This window comes from Manacus vitellinus, unplaced genomic scaffold (genome assembly GCF_001715985.3).
Source record: "Manacus vitellinus isolate BGI_N305 unplaced genomic scaffold, ASM171598v3 scaffold_11_pilon, whole genome shotgun sequence".
Classification (NCBI taxonomy): Eukaryota; Metazoa; Chordata; class Aves; order Passeriformes; family Pipridae; genus Manacus; species Manacus vitellinus.
Genome location: NW_021938895.1, coordinates 9,761,503 through 9,775,941, shown reverse-complemented (window position 1 = coordinate 9,775,941; position 14,439 = coordinate 9,761,503).

Sequence of the window (14,439 nt, the reverse complement as noted above, 5' to 3'; positions counted from 1 at the left end):
AGGCTTGACCATATAGTTTAATGATATTTTGAATAGAAAGTGACAGTGTCTCAAACTTTCTCTTTGGCTAATTGAGTTTCATTAGCTTAATTTTACCATATAAGAGGTTTTCCTTCTATGCAAGAAACAGTATTTTACTGGATATATTTTTTCTTACAGTATCCTGTGCTGGTAGCAAATGTTCTCACAGAGATTTAAAGAGCTAAAATGCCTTTTCCCTCCCTCCCTTTTTTAGAAATCTTTAACCAATGTCGTATTATGATGGTTGTTTATACTATATCCCAAGGTTTTTTAATGTCAGCTTCTCTTCCAACCTTTGAGTATCACTCGGTTATGAAGGTGCACTGTCCCTTATAAACTATTTTTTCCATTGTACCTTTGTTAAGGTGCTTTTATATTCCTTTCCTTATCGCTACATTGTGTCGTTTCTCATCGTATTCCATTTACGATTTTCCTTCAATTCCAAATCATGTCTTGATTTTTGATGCTGTGACACTCTCACTTCCTAGGAACACATTTACTAGCAAGCAAACTCAAATGACTCAGGATTGCTGAATATTTCATGTAAGTCTCACATGCAATGTTTCCCTATGTGAAATCTGCACTTTCATGATGAGAAATTAGCCACTAGGTATGTAAGAACATACAAACAGTTGTCCATGTTAAACTGAAGGTCTATCAAGTCCAGTAACTAAGAGAGGATGTGAATAAGGATGGACTGACACCTTCCCTCCTATGTATTCACAGGTTAAATTCTGTGGAAGAGAGACTTTAGAGAGTAGGTCTTAGAAGTTAAAAAAAAGAGTGGTTCATTCCTGAGCATATCTTTGGTTATGAAGGTAGTACTCATATTGAGCACTTAACTTTGACATCTGTACTTTTTCTGTCATAATAGAGGAAGCAAGTCCTCTTCAGAGAGGGATCATGTCTTAAATTTTCTCTAGACCAGTTTTGAAGAGCACTTCAGAGATGATGGCATGTCTTCTAATGATATTATTCCTAAATTAGGCACCTCAGGTAAGTGCTTAAAACCCAGCCAGATAGATAGCTTCCTCCTTGGGCAATTAAATAATCATCCTGGTAAGAGGGTCTGTGGTGCTCATGGCTAGTCAAGAGCCCAAGGTTCTGAAAATTCAATTTCCTCTGTGCTTTGTTTCTAAAAGGAAAGGGAGAGCAAATCTCCTACAAAGTAAGAAGCTGAAATTCTCAGAACAAAAATCCTGTGGATTGAGTTTACCTGTCCACTGAGTTCACATGCTGGAGTGGCTCTAGAAGAAACTGTTTGATATGGTCAGCTCCTCGCAGGGAAAAAAAAACTCATTTAAAAGGGAAAAGAGAGAAGAAAAATAATTTGAAAAATTCTGATTCTGAGCATGCTAAATGTTTGGGTTGTGTGGATTAGAATTTATACCTTTTATTAATCTGCCTAATATTGGAACATAAGATGATTCAAGCTCTTTTAAATCCTCTGAGTAATTTTTTATCGTTCTCTTCATATAGTCTTTTTACACAATCTCTTCTTTAACATGACATTTAATGATTCAGTATTCAAGAGTACACTTAGGAAACCAGTTTATCTCTTGAGTCTGGGCTTGTGGATCTGCTTTGAACAAAGATAAATGATCTCATTTTATTACAGGAACTTTTCATTAATAATACCAAGTATTTCATGTACATTATAACAGGTTCATTGCATTTGGTCTTTTTGGCATTTTATGAAGCAATGGTAATGAAATTTGCGAGCTTCTATGTAGCCTTGTGTAAAAAGAAAACAACATTTCAGACTATTTACAAAAGTCTGTTGAAAATGTTAGATAAATAAATTAGTTATTTTTCCAAGAAGTTATGAATTCCATTAAAGAACTGAGAAGAAACTTTTAAAAACTATGTAATACTTCATATAATAGTATAACTCCTACAAATTGTTCATAGTAAAAATTTTATTGCTCTACAATAAAGACATTCATTGCAATTATCAGTCGGTATGTAAAAGTAATATTAGTAATTTGGACTTTGTGAATCCCTTAGAAAAGATCATACATTTTGCTTTAGAGTGTTTTTATATTTTCTCTTCATATGAAAGTAAAATTTCTTAATTTGTAACTACTCTAAGATCTAAACTTTATGAGTTTTGGTATTTTTTTGTTATAGTTAAGTTCTGATCTTTGGTAAAATACAACATAAAGAATTTAATTCATACTAGTAGCAGAGTAGTGGGAGGAAAACTAGTCTTATAGCTTTCTTTGAAAATTGACACAGTAATTTGTTCATGTAAAGTTACACTAATCTACCAATTGGTAGATTAGCATTCATAAATAATGTTTAAGTAGTGAAAGAATGAGGAAGAGAATATCTTAACATAAATTTAGGAGATAGGAGTCTTATTTTTTGTGTAGTTCTCCAGCTGACTGAGGGATGATACTGTAAATTGTACTATAACATTAACCTATAGGATAAGAAACATAATATCAGTTCTATCAGTCATGTCTGCTATAATGATTTGTTATTTAATATCTGTAAATTTCTGTTAAAAGTATTAAATATTAGGGAAGAATTATTTGTCTTATGACAAAGCTCAACAGCTCATTCCATAAAAGAAGTGTGATAAGATATTGTCACGGCAATGGCTGCAGCATCACAGATTGTAGATTAATTGTCCTTCCACTTCAACCAAATGAGAATAATTGGCTGGCAGGAGAGAAAATCTTTGCTTAAATCTGAACAACAGAAAGAAGCTATTAGCAAAATGTAGAAGTGGAAATACATACATTGGGTAAAGTAACTATATTTCAGTTAAATTATGATATGTGGGTTTGAAAAGTTTTCTCAGTCAGAAAATCTCCACTTAGACTGAAGAGCAACAGTAAGGGTTTGCAGAAATGTCTCTAATGGGCACTCATTTTTGAAAGCAAAGGCGAGTGGGACTGATTACTTTTCTCATTAGGCAGCATCTCTAACAAAATAAATCAGATGTTGCCATATGACATTTCACAGAATCTGTCAAACCAAAGGATATAAACCGGAAACATACCATGAAATTAGCATAGGTCCATGCAGAATTGGAATCAACAAGAATTTTCCTCTCATACTAATTGACAAAAAACAGTGCCACTGCAGCACATAATTTCATGTGCAATTATTATTAGAGGGAGAAGTGAAAACATTCTGAACAACAATTTTCCCCTCATGTTTTGATGTCAAGTGCTACCCAAACCAGTGTTTCCAGTAAGCAGTGTTCTCTTTTTAGTACTGTGCAGTATATCCTTTAGCAGCATCTTCCCCTTTTCAAAGCAAAAGGTTAAATGAGATCCTTTCCCTGCATAGCTCTGGGCAGCTGTGCTGTAAAGGAGTACAAATGTTTCTCAGGAGGGAGTGTGGCATAGACTCCAGCATGCTGGGTTCAGTGCCATAGAGCGAGGTAGCGACAGAGGACTCATGGCCCTGAGGCCAAAGCCGGTTGCTCCAGGCTCTCTCTGCTGGTAGTGAGGAAAGACATCCTCTTCCAGAGGTGACTGAGGGCTCCTGATAGGGGTTGCTCTGGAGATGATCTGTTCTTAACAAGTAACAAAGTACTCAAAGGTGGGGAGAGGCAGAGGGAGAGGAAGCAGGGCTGTACAGGGGGCTGCCTGCAGCCAAAACGAACATTTAATGTTGTCAGGTAGACCAGCATTGCTTTAACTGGCAAGATGAAGAGAGTCCCCATGATAAGTTTTTTTTTAGCACTCCAGGCACTTTTTGGAAAGAAGACCAGAGTCCAAATCATTTTTTTAAGTCAAGGAGGAAATCATGCTCTCTCTTTTATATTTAATGTGAATACTCAACAAAGAGATTTCTGTTTATATGTGTGACACCATCAATGTGGCCATCTGGGAATTTATGTGGCCACCTCACTGGCACTAGCTCTTCTGTTCTCAGCAAGGTACTGAACATTCAGAAACTCTGGACAAATGAACAAATATCTCTTTGTTATGTGCCATTTTTGATGTGCTTGCCAAACACAGAAGTATATCTGGGAAAACAGAAATATAGCAGCCCTTTTTCAATGCCTTCTTGAGTCCCTTCAGCCTCACCTCTCCTTAAATATCTCCAGGTTTGGAACAAGACATTGAAAGTTGAAGCCAGGGCTAGTAATCAGGTTATTGTTGATGAGTGATATTTGACAGATTTTTGACAGTTACCATTTATCAGGCTAGCACATTTTGTGCAGATGTACCTTCAGCAAATCTCCTAGCTCCTAGCTGAGCTGAGCTTTGTGCAAGCTTTCTGGGAGAGTACCTCTTTTGGTTGGTTGATTGGTTGGGGTTTTTTTATATTTTATTGCCTTTTTTATATGAAGTATACCTTTCTTGCTAAATTAACAGTAAACAGAAAATACACATTATCAGGTTGTCCAATGAAGCATGACTTTCAGTTTCCTTGCAATTTCTATTTTTAGTATAATTCATACTGAATAGTCACTAATGTTTAAACATTTATAACACTATCCAGCTTTCCCCTATTTCTGCTGTATGAAATTGGACTTTTTTGTTTTGTTGCTTGTTAATGTCCTTGTTGAGAAAAATGAAAAAGTGCTAAGGCAAAACATCCTCCTCAATAATAACCCAAAGCATATGTTTGTTGCTTTTATAGAAGCTGTCACATAAGCGACTACATGAATAGGCAAGGGAAGGATTACAGATGTCATTTATCTTCTGTAAAGCCTTTGACATATTCCTCCACAACATCCTTCTCTCTAAATTGGAGAGAGATGAATTCAGTGGGTGAACTGTTAGATAGATTAGAAATTGATTGGACAGTCACATCCAGAGTGTAGTGGTCAATGGCTCATAGTCCTGATGGACACCAGTGACAAGTTGTGACCCTCAGGGACCCATATTGGGGCCAGTGTTATTTAATATCTTCATTAATGGCACAGATGGAGGGATCAAGTGCAACCTCAGCAAATCTGCAGATGACACCAAGCTGACCAGTGCAACTGACACACCTAAAGGATGGACTGTCATCCAGAGGGACCTGGACAAGCTTGAGAAGTGTGCTCTAGAGAAACTCATGAGGTACAAGGCCAAGTGCAAGGTGCTGCACCTGAGTCTGGGAAACCCTCGGTATCAATACAGGGTGAGCAGACTGAGAGTAGCCCTGTGGAGAAGGACTTGGGGATGCTGGGAAGAGACTGAGTGGATAATGAAAGGTCAATCCCAACTGCTTCACGTGCCAATGTTCTGCTTAATGCATTCAAAGATACATAATGAAAGGGAAAGCAATTATCAGGGTAACACTTCAGATTATAACAATTCTCATAAAATAATTAAAGACTCTGTTTACTCTAATCAGTTATTGTGCTGGTGGTATTCTACCATGATGAAATCTGTGGTGTCAAGGAAAAGATTTTCTAATGTACAAAACATTGTTTCAAGTTGTACTGCAGTTCAAAGACAATGTGCGTTCTCCTGTGTAAAGAAAAAAGAAACAGGATAGTAGCTACATATATTAACACTAGTAGGAAAACAGGATAATTAAAAGATAACTAGGAAGATAATTAAATGAAAGCAGAGACTAACCTGATGTGCTTTAGGCTAAGTGCATTAATTAATCTTGATAGATGGTATATAATAAGGGCTTTCCAATATAGTCCCCTACACTAGCTTGCTATTATGAAATTGTAGTTTTTTGTGCAGAAAATAATTGGACTAAGGTGAAATGTTCCTGTTAGAGTAGAAGAGTTAGATCTTCTGCGGAAGGTGCATTTTATGGAACAGACAGGAAGAACTGAACAACTCAATTAGCTATGGAATGTCTGACGCTTGCAAATACAGAGGAATCCTCTGCCCTTCCCCACTCCTGGCATTCAAAGACTTTATTGAAAGATGCTGAGATGGTTAGTCTGGAGACTACAGATCCTCTGTAGAGGAAAAGGTTCATCAAACAGAGGGTGGTTGGGCACTGGAACAGGCTCCCCAGGGAAGTGGCCGCAGCACCAAGTCTGCCAGAGTTCAAGGAGCATTTGGACGAAACTCTCAGGCACATGGTGTGATTTATGGGATGACCCTGTGCAGGGCCAGGAGTTGGGCTCAATGATCCTTCCAGGTCCAGATATTCTATGATTCTATGAACTGCAAGGCTACTTTAATCCTATTCTAGAAGGGAACACTTCTTGGGAGGAACACTTCTTTCTGTTTCAAAGTATCTAAGTATGGGCCTTGGAGCATTTTGGAATTTGGTTGTTTATTTAAACAGATTTTAATATTCATAATCAGAATCTGTAGACAGAATTAACTAAGTGAAACTCTGCCAGTTTGTACTAATAGACAATGCAGCTTGTCTTGCCTGATCTCATGCAAATTACTGACTATTTTGCAAGTTGCAGTGACCCATATGTGCCACTTTGCCACCTATGCTGCAGTTATTTATATCATGGAAAACAAAGGGAAGACTCAGAGGAGGCTCTGCAGCAAGGGAATGGAGGGTGTAGAATTCTTTCTGGAACTCAATCAGAAAGGCACAACAGCAAATACTGTAAAAAAAGTTGTTTTAACAATAAGACAGAAATAGGAAGGGAAATATAATTAGCAAGTAAACCTTACATCCCTTCAGATGATGGGAACCCCACTTCCATGCATCATTGGAGTGATGCCATGGAATTCAACACAACTTGCTGCGCAGATACCACCTGTGGAGAGGTTCAGTCTTCCTCCCATACTTTGTTGTATATTAAACAAGCTTTTATCTTCTCCTGGCAGGGTGGAACGATGTCCTCCAGAGTGCCACTGACCAGGCTGGGACATGCCAGCACCTGCCTTTACAGTGCTGCCTGCAAGGGGGTTGGTGATATGGCAACTACTCGAACTAGGAGTGATTAAGTCTTCACAAGCCTCAAGTACAAGGCCCAAAGGAGCAGGTGGGACTTGCCCAAGGCCAGCAATTCCTCCACTACAATGTTTACCCCAAGGAACTCAGTACAGAGGACTGGTTAGCTAGGGCAATCTTGGGTAAGACTTATACATATATTACATATTATTTCCTGTAACATGGTGGAGAAGTCTCTGACAAAACAGAATTAGGTATAAAGCTAGAAAAATTAAGTTTGTGCAAGCAGGTTGTGTTTATATACCATCAAATTATGGTTTCTCTGAACAGGTGAGGTTAGGTGAGGAGTTTATTTGGAGAAGATCACTTGCTGCACACTCTCTTGCTTTCACAACTTTTATTTTTTGTTCTATATCTTCAACAATGTACTTGAGAAAGGAGGGTTTAACGGAGGAATGCAAATAAAGAAGTAAATATAAACTTTATATGTAATTTTATTGTTTTTCTCTGGCCCTAAATTTCAAGTTCGCTGTCTCATGGATACAAAAGCATTTAAGCTTATAGAACTTTTACTAGTGTGAAACATACATGCTTCATGACATTTAGTCCATTTCTAGGTCTTCTGTTTTGCTGAATTTTGAGAAATTCTATAATCCTTATTTATTTATAATTACACCTCCTGTCATTTTGAGATGACAAAAATTACATAATCTACTGGTTATCTCAAACACAGAAGTAACCACGTTATATGAGAAAATGTTGTGAAATCTCTTGATGGAAAAGATTAAGTATGAAATTTAATAAATTTTCACTTTATTCTCTCCTACTGTCTGGTAGGAGAATTCAGATTCTGATAAGAACTGTAAATAAAAATTTTGTCATATCCAGGAAAAAAAATAATTATAGTTTTTCTCTCGTTCAACTGAAAGCAAGAAACTGAAGAAATCTCCTGAAAAGCTTGGTTTGTAGTCCTCCAGTTTAAATTAATAAACTCAGTAAGGGTTTGAATAAAATCTTGAGGCCATTTGTAATTTTCTTGTTGCTAAGATTTCGAGGTTCGTACAGGTTTTCTTTTTTTGAGTGGGGGTGTTTATTGGTTTGGGGAGGGTTGTTTTGGTTTGGTTTTTTTTAGGATTCAATATGGGTATTTTTGAGAAAATTCTGCATGTTTGCAAATCCTGTCACACTGAATGAAAGATGAAGCTGTCTGACAATTCTGAGGAAAGAAAGTTACCATGATCCTGCTACCCCTCTCAAGATTGGATGGAGCAGTATTTTAACAGGAAATAAAAGCTTCAAACTATACCAACAAACAATTGAGGGGGTGGTGAGCTAATTGGAGAAGAATTAATTAACAATACCTATGCTACTATTAAGCTTTCATAATAATCCAGTGATTATCAAACAAATGGAAATATATTACTTGAGGTTGACTCTCGCTGTTTTGCAATAGACCTGTAACATGGCTCTCTTCATAATCTGCTCATCACTGTAGTTTATATGATATATTTTATTAATTGTAAAATATGTGAAGCATAGTCCTCTTTGGCTGGATTACTTTACTGAGAATTGTTCCTCTGGCTGTGAGCTTTTCCTAACATTTTTCTTCTTTCCCCATTCCATAAGACAAACTGCCTTTCACCTGGCAGTCAATAACATTCCCTCTGCCATGGCTGTTACAGATTACTAAGAAGTGCATCTAAATTCTTCTAGTTTGTCTAAATAAATATTGCAAAAGGTGTTTTTTCAAAGTTAATTTATTTGTGGATGTTTTATCCCTGGAACAGTTCAAAGGGCCGACCACCAATAGCTATTTGAGCTCTCTTTTGCAGCGGTACCTGACAGGTAACTGTACACATCCTGCTATGAAAATTCCTTCACACTAGAAGGAACAGCCTAAATCAGACTCCTAAGGTAGGGTCATACATTTTTATTTTGAAATGCTGAATATGGACATGTTGCCTAGCAAACCACTTCTCCCAAGATTACATCTGACCTAGCCAAAAATTACACAGTTGTTATCTGGGGGTTTTTTACAGTGCAAAACATTACAACTGTGATTTTCAAGGCCACGGGTGAAGTGCTAAATTCTTATATTGACCACTTTTTATTCACTTCTAAGATCCAGGCAGTCTACACCCATGGAAGAGGAAGCATCCTGCCTCTATAATGCTGAAATGCTCATCAACATATTGTAAGTAATTGTTATGAAGTACAAACTGTACTTGAGATATGCAGTGAAAGCCCATTGGAGCAGATATTGCTGTATTTCTTTAAAGATACAGTAATTTTTCTTACATGGAAGAGAAAGCCCCGTTAATTATGTGAATTGCTTTGCATTTTTAGTTTCAATATGCTTCAGTCCCATTCTGTAGGTGATGAACTGATATTTATTCAGGTCAAAAAGATAAATGTGGGGATAAATACAGCAGTTGTGAGTTTTACATGTGATGATATTTATTGCTTGCATTACTGTGTCATGAACGAGCATGGAAGGATCCATCAGCTGGAAAAATAGAGCAACCAGGTATAGTAGGAACCTTTCAACATTTTTAGACATTATAATTTCACTTGACCTTAAAATCTCTGAAACAATTTCCTGTTTCTTTATGATTGCATTTGCAATTTTCCTTCAAAAGATTAACAAAGAATTAATTCAGACTGACTTGTGATGAAATCCTAATTAATAAACTATTAAATACAGCCTTGATGACTGATTTTCAGATTTGTAGTTCTGTATATTTGTTAATTAATTAACATTTGTTTAATGTTTTGAACATGACAAACATCAGGAAAGCACTAAGCACAATTAGTCACCCTTTTGCAGACTTTAGTTGAAAGAATTAGCTCAGCTGGATTAAAGGGAAAATAATCTAAGTACATGAGTTTACAAGATGACAGTTGTATTTCATTACTGCAGGGATAAGAAGCAATTCCTGCTGTTAAAAATGGACTTATGGATGCCAGAGAAAAAATGAGGGACAGTGTTAAGGACACTATCTGCCTGTGTAGCATTGCCTTTGGCATCTACAAATGGGGCATCTACTGTGTTGGTTTTACATGGTAAGGGTTTGGTCGTGAGGGGAAGGGGGGCTACAGGGATGGCTTCCTTGAGAAGCTGCCAGAAGCTTTCCCCATGTCCAGAGCTAGTGCCAGCTGGCTCCAAGACAGACATGCCACTGGCCAGGGCTGAGCCCATCCATCAGTGATGGTGGTAACACCTCAGAAATAACACAGTAAAGAAGGAGGGGTGAAACCCCTGAGCAATGGTAGCTGAAGCTGGAGAGAGAGAATATGTGAGAGCAACAATCCTGAAGACTCCAAGGTCAGTGCAGAAGGAGGGGGAGAAGGCGTCAGAGCAGAGATTACCCTGCAGCCTGTGGCGCTGACCATGGTGAGGCAGCTGTGCCCCTGCAGCCCATGGAGGTCCACAGGGGAGGAGAGATCCACCTGCAGCCTGGGTAGGACCCCACACCAGACCGGGTGAACTCCCAAAAGAGACTGTGACCTCTTGGGAAGGCTGTGTTGGAGCAGGCTGGTGACAGGACCTGTGGACCCATGGAGAGAGGAGCCCACCCTGGAGCAGGTTTGCTAGCAGAACTTGTGGCACCATGGGTCACCAACACCAGAGCAATCTTTTCCTGAAGGACTGCACTCCATGGAAAGGGATCCACACTGGAGTAGTTCATGAAATGCAGCCCATGACAGATTGCAAAAGTTCGTGGAGGACTGTCTCCCATGGGAGCAAGCTATGCTGTAGCAGGGAAAGAATGTGAGGAGTCCTTCCCCTGAGGAGAAAGAAGCAACAGATACGACATGTGATGAACTGACTGCAGAACCCATTCCCTGTTCCCCCGTGCCACTGGCGGAGAGGAGGGAGAGAATTTGGGAGTGAAGTTGAACCTGTGAAGAACGGAGGGGTGAAGGGAAGATGTTTTAAGATTTGGGTTTATTTCTCATTATCCTACTCTGGTTTGATTGGTAATAAATAATTTTTTCTCTAAGTGGTGTCTGTTTTGCCTGTGATGGTCACTAGTGAGTGATCTCTTCTTGCCTTTATCTCAGCCCATGAGCCTTTTCTCTTCCCTGCCCTCCAAGGAGGGGAGTGATGGAGCAGTTTAGGTGGACATCTGGAATCCAGCCAGGGTCAACAACAACAATTCCTTATATTATGTGACATGACAGTAGTGATGTGGTTGTGCAGCTATTTGACTGTGCCTTCACATATCGCATCAGCAATTTCTTTCACCAGTCCTGCACTCTCTGTTCTTCCATTGGTCATGCTTCTGTGGGTTTTGATCCCTACCTCTATTTATTCGCCAACTCAGAATAATCACTGGCATTTGATATATCTCACAATAAAATCCAGGACCCTTGAGTTTAACCTTCTGCATCCTACAGGCCAGAGAGTTTCCCATGACTCTTGCTGCAGTAACATATGTTATAGTTGAACCATATTTTCTTCTTCCTTTCTGAAGATACGATAAAGAATACGCCTCTAGCCTGTCCTATTCTCAACAGAATACTTCTCTAGTTTTATCAATCTTGTCTAAAAAAAAATTTAAAAAAATTTAGACAGATTGCAATTATTTTATCCTGTCACCAAGTAAAATAACAAATAAGTGTATTTTTCTGTGTGTTAATCTGGAGTTTCTCCAAAATCATTGTGAAAAGAATGTGAGAGGAATGGCATGCTCTGGATGTTACCCAAGGTAGATAGTTTTATAGCAGAGAACAAAATCTGAAGCTATATCTTTATTTAAGTGTAAATCATTTGTCTTTATTAGAAAGAAAAGAAAGAGGCATGTGTAAAGAATTGAAGAGTAAAAGGCAAACATCCCAAATACCCAAGACAACCACTGTGATTTTGGTTTATCTCCTTGCTTACTGAAACTGACTTATTAATGTTTAAAATGGCCCTGATAATGTCTGCAAGCAGTTTACTAGAGTTTTAAATAATGTATCTTGGTATTTGGCTAGAGCCATATCCCATAATTCTATTTGATGAATCTAGATTATATTTTCTTCATGGTGAGGCCATGGTTGAAAGTAATATATTGATTGACCGCAGTAAAAGGGAATTAGATATAGCTCACAATCCTAAAGAATGTGAAATTACTGAATGGTGTCTCACATCTTGCTGCTCCCAGGTGATGGGATTCAGTGCTTTCACATAAGTTTTAATCATCCTTTCTAAAATTAGAAATTTATTCCCTTTTAGTGAAAAACTTTGAATCAATATCTCAAAACATTCACCCTTCTTGGCAGCCCCTAGGAGTCACTGTACACTAAATGCTGCATTACATATGGTATCAAACAGTAAATCTTTTTCAAGATCAAATACAAATCCATCCAGTTCTTTTACTGGACCCTCATGCATGATGTTGATAATCTGATTATTGTCTGGTTATTCTAAAACAGGACAAACGGGTTGTCCCATAAGATCATCACATTGTGCACAAAGATTATCACAGCTGATTAAAACATTTTTTAAGTGTCACTTTATATTTGAAAATTAGAATTATTTGAGAGTTAATAGGTACTTCTAAACTATTAAGCACCCATGATTAGGAGGATTTTGTATTAAGTGCTTCTGAGTGAACACTGAGCCGTGGGAAAAAACAATATAGTACCATCTACTTGGATTATTTTTGCAAACTTGTAAATAAATACTTTGATTTTAACAGTTGTTTCTCTTGTCTTTGTTTCTTTTAGCAAAGGTTACATCATTGGTTGACATATTACTGATGTGTCTCTAACTCAGCATCTGTTCTGCTTTTATCCAGCGCAGACAGCTGTCCTTCCCTTTTCTCAGCACAGCCTGTCCACTTCAAGATGCCTAGAGACAAAGTTGATAGTGGGAGGCAATCTCAATTGACTGAAATCACCTTATAGTAATAAAACTGTCCTGCCAAAACAACCCTTGGAGTTGTCTCGGGTTTAAGAATCTTTTATTTGTTTTAATAATCTTTATCAGAAGAAACAGAAAATATCTGGCAACAGCTTTCTTTGCCCGTTAAACTAAGTTGTTCTGATGTATCTCATATTCAATTGTTGTAACTTCAGATCATGCAAACAATATATGTCAGTGACTGCCAGTAACTGCTGCAGGACAGGTTCCCCACAAAAAAATGAGATATGTTCTTATGAAAGAGTAGAAGCTAATAATTTACTACTGCTGTTCAGTGGGTGGCAGTGCCGCAAAGCAAACAAGGAAAACAGAACAAAAAAAAAATTATTATTATTTATTTACTAGAGTCAGTTCTACTTCCAGGTACTCATGCTAATGTCACAGTTTATTTGCCTTGCTGTAGTTAGTATCTTTCTGTCCCACAGGTTGAGTTATGTGTGACTTTGTGTAGTCATGTACACAGTGCTTCATGGGTGGAAAACTCTGTCTTTTCTGATGCTGTAGCATAATTTACAATAATTGTGCTACACTGTTGTACTGTTCTACAATCAAGTAACACTGATCCCTTTTCTCTTTTCTTGAAAGTGTTATACCTGAAGAGATTGCACAAGGTTCAACTGATACTTTAAGAGGGCTCTTGGAGACAGCTTGGTTAACATAGCTGCTGTATACATATCTGAATAGATACGAGACATAACATTGTGAATTACTGGTTAGTTCATAAGAGAATAAGATGGATATTTCAGATAATAAAATTGAAAGAAATTTGTAATTTTCTCTGCTTTTTGGGGGGAGTTTGATATATTCATGTAAGAATCTTCTAATTTCTAAATGTACTTTAAGAATTTAATATTTTAAAAGTGCACAGAATCCTCCCAAAACTGGCTCAAAATACATAATAATAGGTGGATGTAGTAGTCAAATGGAAAGAGTTTTGCTCATTGTTTTAAATTTGGAAAAACACTCCTAGAGGTGAAAGAAGTAGCATTAACAAGTATAATCAAAATGGTAAATGCTATTCCATCATCAGATCAGATAGATGTGACATTTAGAGACATGGGTTAGTGGTTGACTTGGCAGTGATACGTTAGCACTTGGACACAATGATCTCAAAGGTATTTTCCAGCCTAAATGGCTCTATGATTTTATTAAAAATAAAATGTTTTCTCCCTCTGTGACTGTCTGGTACAGAGCTAGTGTTAATGGGATTCTTTACATGCTTAGTTTGCAGTATTAATGCAGTGTAGCAGCTATAATATGTGAGGTGGTCTGGGACTGCACCTGTCACCTGCAGTGGGCCAAGAAACACATTTTGAAACAAACATTGCTAAAGCTAACTACTACAACTGCATTGGAGAGTAGTGACCCAGACACTTTTGCATGTAAGTACAGAAAGATCTGGCAAGTTATAAAGAACTACTCTTTCTTAGAATATGATTTCAGAGAAAAGACCATGCTGAATTTGGAAGATGACGAAAAATGAAAGGGAAAATTCACTCAACATGGAAAAGGGGAAGTAAGACAAAACAAACTGGAGGCCAGTTGAGACGTCCAGAATCAATTCTTTGCCTCACAGCACCCTATTCTCTCTTTTAGAGTTGCCAGCCAAGCACTGGAGTCCAAATTCCTGGATCCTGATTAATGTCAAGCTGAGAACAGGGACAGCCCATTTGAAAAACCAGCACTTCAGGAGTGCCAGAGAAAAAGCTGGACAACAGCTTGAG